Source organism: Choloepus didactylus (genome assembly GCF_015220235.1).
Source record: "Choloepus didactylus isolate mChoDid1 chromosome 26 unlocalized genomic scaffold, mChoDid1.pri SUPER_26_unloc1, whole genome shotgun sequence".
In the NCBI taxonomy this organism is placed as follows: Eukaryota; Metazoa; Chordata; class Mammalia; order Pilosa; family Megalonychidae; genus Choloepus; species Choloepus didactylus.
In genome coordinates this window covers 1,598,617-1,607,354 of record NW_023637614.1, presented here as the reverse complement: position 1 = coordinate 1,607,354, position 8,738 = coordinate 1,598,617, and the positions used below count along the sequence as shown (strand labels likewise).

The following is an 8,738-nucleotide window of genomic DNA, read 5'->3' as shown; positions in this document are numbered from 1 at the left end:
TTTTGTCAAGAAATTTCTATTCATGAACTTTTCCAAACTTGTCTTCATAACATTATTTCTCAGGCTGAAGGTGATGGGATTAAGGGGAGGGGGCAACATAATATAGAAAACAAATAGAATGAGATCAGTGACTGACATAGGCTCTAAAATGAGATTAGTGACTGACAGAAACTGAAATAAATGCAGTTGAGGGGAAAATGCAATACATGCCAGGTATGGGAGGTAATTGGAGTAGTCTTTTGACTGTCTTTTGTGAAGTAAATCTTTATGATAGCAGAAAATAGATGTATGAGATTAGGATGCAGATACAGCAGCATACATCAAATACAACATTCATGAGAATGAAAACATTTTCTGTAGTTGTATGTTCTGAACAAGAAATATCAAGCAACTGAAATATCATTGAAAAATTCTTGAATTTTGTTGAGTCCACAGTAAGGTAAAGAAGAGGTGTCCACAGTGTAAATGGGTCACAGAAAGTGTTCCAAAATGAAGACACAGCTGCCATCCACCTACATATGTCCCTGTTCTTGATGACTTCATAGTGCAAATGGCATAGATGGATGGACATCACCATGAGGAGTAACAGCTATGCACCTACTGAAAGTGGCCACCAAAAGACTTGGATGGATGAACAAATGAATGAGGTGGATGTTCAGGTTCAAGGAATAAGTGTTTGGTGTACAATGCTTGAAATGAAGCAAAGATGAAAGAGAGAAAGATGTCTTTAAAAAATGCAAAGTCTTGTGGAGGCATGGGTCCAAGGCAGCTATGGAAAAATGATGACATTCCTCATAAGGGCTTCCAGGTAAATTACTAAAAAAAATGAAGCTTTAATTACTGAAGATCCCATGGGCCTGAAAAAAATTGGAGAGAAGAATTTCTTTCACTACTTACAAATGATTCATTCTTGTTATTCTGTATTAAAAAATAAAGAATAAGTTTTATTAAAGGAATAAAGAACAACAGGTTTCCTTGCAACATGCTTACCTCACTTTATACAATGTATACTTTCTGTGTGCATCTTGGTGTCTGTGTGTGTTTGTGTGCATATGTGTAGGACAAATAGGACCTTTGCAGTAATTTCTCTCTACCCATATAATTCCAGTATGTCATATGATCCATCTGTGTTCTATTTGATGAATTTTTCTGTTCCTCCTTATAGGCATTTAAGTGTTATGATGCTATTAAAGCACAGAAGTGAATTGTTTAATATGTTACAAGTTATCACCAATTATGTAGGATAAAACATCTCATGTATTAAACAGAAGGATATCACTTTACATAAAGACATGTGATAGGAAGTGAATAAAAACATATGGATTCTCTATGTGTCCATTCCACAGCCTATTTCCATTCTGTTTTGTAATTTTTGCTCATAAATTAACAGATAATTTGATTTTCCTTATTTATTTTACTTTATTTGTCTTATAAATATACCTGTTGAAATGTTCACATTCTTCTCCCTACTTTTCTTTAAATTCCCTTTCTTTATGCTCTAAGTTTCTCTGATGTCTTGTAAGATGTTTATATTATTGCTTTTCATTGTATAAGAGTCACATTCCTAAGGTTTTCTTTCTTTTGCAGTCTTTGTTTCCCTATCCTCTCCTTTTTAGCCTCATTTCATATGACTTCTCTAATTTTTGTATTTATGAGTTAAGGTAATGAATTTTTAAACTGTGTGTATACACTGGCATAACTTGAAGATACTGTGTGGTCAGTTACAGACCACCACAGTATACTGAATCATGAAATTTTTAGTTTCATTGTGCATATAAAACTTTCATTACACTATACTGTTGGCTCATAAGTGGGCAATTGCAGTACGTCTAAAACTGTAAGGACTTTAAAAATAATTTATCATTAAAATGTTGGCAAGATGGCAGCAAAGAGAGGTGTGGAATTTAGTTAATCTAGAGAAACTAGCAAATATGGAAAACTAGAGCATACACTGGAACAAATAATGGGGGTCATCCATGATCAGACAACATACATCAGTCAGGAATGGGTGTAATAGCAGAGATCACAGCATAAAATTGGAAAACTGATACTGAATATGACCTCCTCCTGAGATCTGACCCATCTGGTTTGTGAAAATCTGATTTGGGTAAGAAAACCAGATCAAGGAAACCAGATGCTTACACAATAAAAACTCACCAATCACACTAGGGAAAACAAAGATATGGCATAGTTGAAGGAACAAACTTACACTTCAAATTATATACAAAAATCAATTCAAAAATCAAATAAATGAGCTGAGAGAAGATACAGTTAGAGAGATAAGGAATATGAAGACATTGGGCAAACATAAGGAAGAACTCAAAAGTTTGAAAAAAGAGTTGACAGAACTTAGGGTAATGAAGGACACAATAGAAGAGATGAAAAACACAATGGATACATACAATGGCAGTTTTGAAGATGCAGAAGTAAGGTTTCATGAGCTAGAGGACATAACATCTGAAATCCTACACACAAAAGAACACATAGGGAAAAGAATGGAAAATATGGGCAAGGATACAGAGGATTTAATGACAGCATGAAGTACATGAATATATGTCTAATGACTATCCCAGGAGGAGAAGAGAAGGGGAAAGGGGCAGAAAGAATAATGGAGGAAATAATCATTGAAAATTTCCCATCTCTTATGAAATACATAGAATTACAGATCCAAGAAGACCAGAGTACTCCAAACAGAATAGACTGAATAGACTTACACCAAGACACTTACTAATCAGATTGTCAAATGGCAAAGAAACAGAGAGAATTCTGAAAGCAGCAAGAGGAAACTAATCCATCACATAAAAAGGAAGCTTGATAATCATATGTTTGGATTTCTCAGCAGAAACAATGGAGGCAGGAAGGCAATGGTACATTTAAGATATTGAAAGAGAAAAGCTGGCAACCAACATTTCCATATCTGGCAAAATTGTCCTTCAAAAATCAGGGAGAAATTAAAATATTTTCAGACAGACATTAAGAGAGTTTCTAAACAAGAGAGTTCCTCTACAATAAATACTAAAGGGGGCACTGCAGGTAGATAGGAAAAGACATCAGAGAGAGGTTTGGAGAAGAGTATTGAAATGAAGACTATCAGTTATTGCTGACAGGGCAGTGCAGGAATGAAACACGGACACAAAATATAAAGTTCTGGGAGCAGGGAGCTCAGAGCCTTGAAGGCAAAAAGCACCTCTGCTTGCTCCACAGCATATTTATTAGCTTCACTTTCTCACAGAAAATAGGGGAGTTACTAACAGGCTAGGGAAAGCATGATAGGGAAGTTAACAAAACAGGGAAGTCAAGGACAGACCATCCAAGACTTGCATGCATCTGGTATCAACAATGCAGGTGCTAGAGAAGTCAAGGACACATTCCTAGCTCAGGCTATTTTCCCACATATCCCCCTTTTTATTTTAGCCACTGGCCAGATCTCTGCCACTTGGGCTCCAATCTGAGCTGGGCATGGGAAACAAAGTAGCCATGGGGGCAGGAGAGCTCCCTTAAAAGGGGTGAGGGTTCAGACCCTTGCAAAGCTGGGGGGTGAGGTTCTGTGCCCCACCTCTGTTGGCCCACAAGTTTTCTCCTGATGGCCTCTCTGTGACTGTGCCTGTCTTAGGTTGTTCCTTCCCTGAGGAATCTTACCCATCTCTGGCTAACCAGCCATCCTCCGTGGCCATGCAGGGTGAAGTAAGGGTGGGGCAATGCCCCCCAAGAAGGTTAGTTTTGTCTCCTTAACAGCCTATGCCCCCATGGCCTCCATGCCCAACAATGGTTTGGACCCAGGCAGCCAAAATAAAAAGGAGGGAAAACTGAACAAACTGTTTTCTTTTGCTTTGCCAATGTTTATATCTTGTTGCATAATTGAAGGAAAAATTTAGGTGCAGGACAATAGTAATATGGTTCCAAGACACATATCTTTATGTGGTGTACCTGCACAGCTTTCCATGCAGGCATGTGGCTTTGCTTTCCAAGCCACTACCTCAGATATGACCTGAGTAACATGGAAGACTCAGTTTCCCATATGTCCCCCTCTTTTTTGCCTCTTCAATGCTGATAAGATGGAGCAAAGAGCTTCTTTCTGCTTTAGATCTGAGAGGGTTTTTCTTGTGCATCTAAGGACTAAACAAAGACACAACAAGATTAATAAGATTATGAAAATGCTACCTAGGAACCCACTACCGAGAGATTTAACCCATACCATAGGAGTTAACCATTCGAGGCCATCAGCAATGCCTTGCATAGTTTCTGATTTTGAAATTTGCATTTTGTATATCATCCACAGTTTCTTGCAATTTTAAAATGTCTAGTGCAAGATTATTATAATGTCCAAGTAAATGTTTCTTAACTTTATCCCAATTAAAAGGTGTGTGATTATATTCATGAGGAGTGACACAAAATATTGATGTATTCCATTCACATTTTAATTTAAATAGATTCCTTCCCAGAAGGAGAACAGCATTTTCTAAATCAACAAGGTGAGCATTAGTCTCTTTATCAATTTGTAGCTGCTCACCCCAAGCTTTGGTTGCATTCTTATGCCACTCTTGGACAAATTCTGTAGTTTGAATTTATTGATGTAAGGCTGTCCCAGCAACAGCAGCTGTTGTTGCTATAGCTATTAAGCCTACAAGGAAAGCAATTAACAATCCAAGAAATCTTTTTGTTCTTTTATATACTTTCTCTAATATTTGTAATAACATATGCATATCAGGTGATGACTCCCAAGGTCTGCATTGTAAAACAGGGAGCCATAGACCTTTTCATTTTCTGAGAATAACAACAGTGGCATTAGTAGAGTCTATAGTATTATTTAAGCAAGTATATAATGGACAAATTCTATTTTTCATGCAACTAATTTCTTTAGTAGTAGTATTAATGGTTAGGTTTCCTATCCAAAACACATAAGGATCTCTAACAGAGGCTTGTATTCCAAAAGTATCCATCTATGTAAAATTTAGAGTATCATTAGTCTTATCTGTCTAATTTCCATCCCAACAGGAGATGTTATGTAAACTAATGGGGAGCCTCCAAAGCATATCTTGAATATAGGAATTATTTAAAGTAGGTTTCGGTGGGGACCAGCCAATGCCATGCCAAGTAATAGGATATTTGCCTGGGTTTGAATACTAACAGAATGGTTATAGTTACAGACCTTCCACCTCAACTTCTTGTGATCAGAGCAATTTGCATTGGTACAATTCTGAATTGCATACCCCTTAGGGGACCAGTCAGTTAAAATTCCATGGGAACCATTCTGCACCAATACTCCATTAGTTGCTCTACAATCATCCCAATATGTCCTTTGCATCTCTGGCAACCAATATTGTGGTGTGTGACAAATAGGCTGCTGGAGAGCATGATCAGTAATAGTAATATTTTCATTATAGGCAAAACTATATCCAGATATTAAAAATAAGGATGACTTTGAAATATTATTTTGTTTGGGTATGACTGACAACCATGCCTGCCAGGTTAAGGCTAAACACCATTCACCCTGACCTACACACAAAGGTAAATGTGTGAAGGCCAATGATTGAGAATAATTTTTTCCTTCATCCTCAGGAAACTGGGGAAGTCTCTCATCAACTGGAGGAGGCAGCTAAGTACCATTGCTAAAGTATACTGTGGGGGAGGAATGATCCCACTCCACAGGTTGCAGCAATGGGGTGTTAGGAATATAAACCCAATAGGTATAATTTCCAGAATAAGCACATGCCAGAGATATACTCACAGAAATAGCAATAAGAGCCAACATTGCTGCCGTCAGGTTAGAACCTGTCATAGGCAGCTTGTCTCATTGGACTTCTTTTTCAGAATCCTGACATAATTTTTTTATCTGCCCCATCACTGGAGGCTTGACATCCCACAGCCATTTCCTTTTCTCTTCTGGAGTCATGGTACAGCTTCAGTTGTCAGGCTGGGACCCAAATTGGTGCACTTCTGTCACCTGGGGAAACACAAGCATAACCTCATCCCCATGTTAACAAGGTACCCATTGTCCATTCATTAGTTAATACATCTCTCCACCATATAGGAGGTGCCTTGTGAAAGTAATGTTTTAACATTGTTTTTTCCACTGGGAAGTGTTGCTCTGCTGTGGTGCCTCCCAGCTTCTCATAAAAATTTAAGAAGTTTAAAGTAAACAGGGCTCTGGACAAGCGCTCATGAGGAGTCCTGTCATCTCCCCCTTTTTGTCTTGTAAGCATAGTTTTTAAGGTATAATGCACATGTTTCCTGGCTTGTGCAACCAGGGTGGCTAGAAGATCTAGATAAGGAGAAATGGATTTTACAGAAGAATTGGGCAAAAATAACCATTCCACAAGTTTATTATTTTGTAGAAGCAAACCTGTAGGGGATTTTGGGGTAGAAAAAATCAGCAAGGACAATGGCTTTTCTGGGTTAACGCAGGACACCTGGGTTTGTTGGATTCTTGCTTCCACCAATACAATTCCTTTTCTGCTTCTGGAGTTAAAGATCTTGGGCTGGTTAATTTAGATTTCCCACAGAGCAAGGAAAATAAGTTTGTAAGTTCATAATTAGCTATACCCACTTTAGGGTGGAGCCAATTAATATCCCCTAGTAATTTTTGTAAATCATTTAAAGTGGTAATAACATCCCTTTGAAGCTGTACTTTCTGGGGACAAATTGTTAGTCTGTCAATGCTTGAACCTAAATACCATACTGGCAAGGTGTGCTGCACCTTGTCAGTGGCAATATTTAAACCTACATTTTGTAAAGCCTTTTGAACAACAGCAAATAAAGCTTCTACTTCAGCTTCCTGAGGTGCAGAACATAAGATAACATCCACATAGTGGATTATATAAGCATTACAAAATTTGGAATAGACCAGCTGCAAAGCACAGTCCACATAATATTGACAAATTGTAGGGCTATTTAACATGCCTTGTGGCAAAACTTTCCACTGATGCCATTTAGAAGGAGTTTCATTATTAATAGAGAAGATAGTAAATGCAAATTTTTCTTTATCTTGATTTGCTAAAGGGGTAGAGAAGAAACAATCTTTAATGTTAATAACTACTAAAGCTTCATTTTCAGGGATCATACTAGGATTTGGAAGGCCAGGTTGTAAAGGTCTCATAGGCTGAATGACAGTATTGCTGCTCCATAGATTAGTTAACATTTTCCATTTTCCTTTAGCCTCGATTCTATTCCAAGCTTTTAAACAATGCTGAACTTGTTCAATGCCCTGATTATTATAAGCAGATTGATTTTCAATGGTAGAATAAATGCCAGTTTTCATTAATTGCTCAATTGATATGTTTACATTATTTCATCGATTATCAGCAGCCTGTGTTTCTGCATGTTCTGTCCACCAAGTCTTAAATTGCAAATGGTCTCCCAAACTAAGAACTGTATGAGCTAGGGTGGTCCAATCAATAAGAATCAAACTAGAGCCTTCAGCCTAACCTTGAATAATACCAAATGTGAAGGGAGAGTGAATTTCATAGGTTTGAACTGACTTTTTGAGGTTTTTAATAACCTCAAATGGAATGGATTTATGAGAAAAACTACAGATTTCATTGGGATGATTAGCATCTTGGCCAGGAGGCACTTCTTCAGTAACTGTGACTGGGAAAGCAACAGGATAACTTATAGCCTGTAAATTTCCACACCATTTTGCCTCTGCAAGACCCTGCTGAATACCTGCTAAACAGGCTGGCTTGGTCAGCAGAGCACTGCGAGGCACAAGAAGAGGAGGGGGGGAGGTGGAGGCCATTCCTCACAGCAAGGAGCCATGGGAGGAGGTAAGTCAGAATGGGAAAGTTTCTTGCACTTTTGAAAAGAAGTTTCATTTTCTGAAAGTGTATCAGGACCTGAATCGTCCTCAAGTTTCTTCCCCTCTTCCTCGTTATCAGTTTTTAAAGGCTCAAGAACAGATTTAATTAAGGTCCTGGTAGACCAAATAGTAATAGGTAGGTTAACTCCTTACAAATGTTTTTGTTTTAATTCTTTGTCTATCTGTTCCCAGTCATGCAATTCAAGAGAGCCAAGAGTAGGGAACCAGGAACAATATTTTTCAATAATCTGCAATAATTCCAAAATCTGTGATTGCCCCACCTTAATGCCACCGGCCTGCAGCAGCTGTTGCAGAAGGGAAATATATGGTACATATTTATTGTATTCTTCAACATTACCCATTACCCTGCTATTATGCTCGGGGTTGTTCTACAAAGAACACATAAAAACACAGCCATTACCTCCACCTGAGTTCCAGTGCCATTATACCTCAGTTGTTCAAGCGATTCTTCTGTCAGGAACCAGGTCCAGTTCTTCAGGCCCCAATGTGGGTCACCAGTTATTGCTGACAATACGGTTCAGGAATGAAACACGGACACAAAATATAAAGTTCTGGGAGCAGGGGGCTCAGAGCCTTGAAGGCAAAAAGCACCTCTGCTTGCTCCACCGCATATTTATCAGCTTCACTTTCTCACAGAAAATAGGGGCATTACTAACAGGCTAGGGAAAGCAAGATAGGGAAGTTTGCAAAACAGGGAAGTCAAGGACAGACCATCCAAGACTTGCATGCTTCTGGTATCAACAATGTGGGTGCTAGGGAAGTCAAGGATGCATTCCCAGCTCAGGCTATTTTCCCACAATCAGTAAGGATAAAAAAAGAGAGGGGAAAAATAAAAATAAAATAAGTCTTGGCATATAAAATCCAAAAGTCAAAATGGTAGATGGCAGATATTATATTGAGTGAAATTAGCCAGAAAGAAAAG

At 38.2% G+C, this 8,738-nt stretch overlaps 1 long non-coding RNA gene across 2 annotated transcripts; it reads right to left on the bottom strand.

Moving 5' to 3' along the window:
• Positions 1-305: 305 nt before the first annotated feature.
• Positions 306-8,436, bottom strand: LOC119525748. Of its 2 annotated transcripts, XR_005215006.1 has the most exons (4): positions 8,217-8,436; positions 5,729-5,944; positions 3,928-4,116; positions 306-857 (listed from the first exon to the last, which is right to left on the bottom strand). It is a non-coding gene; the product is annotated as an uncharacterized LOC119525748 (long non-coding RNA). The 2 variants fall into 2 exon arrangements; XR_005215005.1 differs by lacking the exon at positions 306-857 and having other exon boundaries at positions 3,545-4,116.
• Between the last annotated feature and the right edge of the window lie 302 nt (positions 8,437-8,738).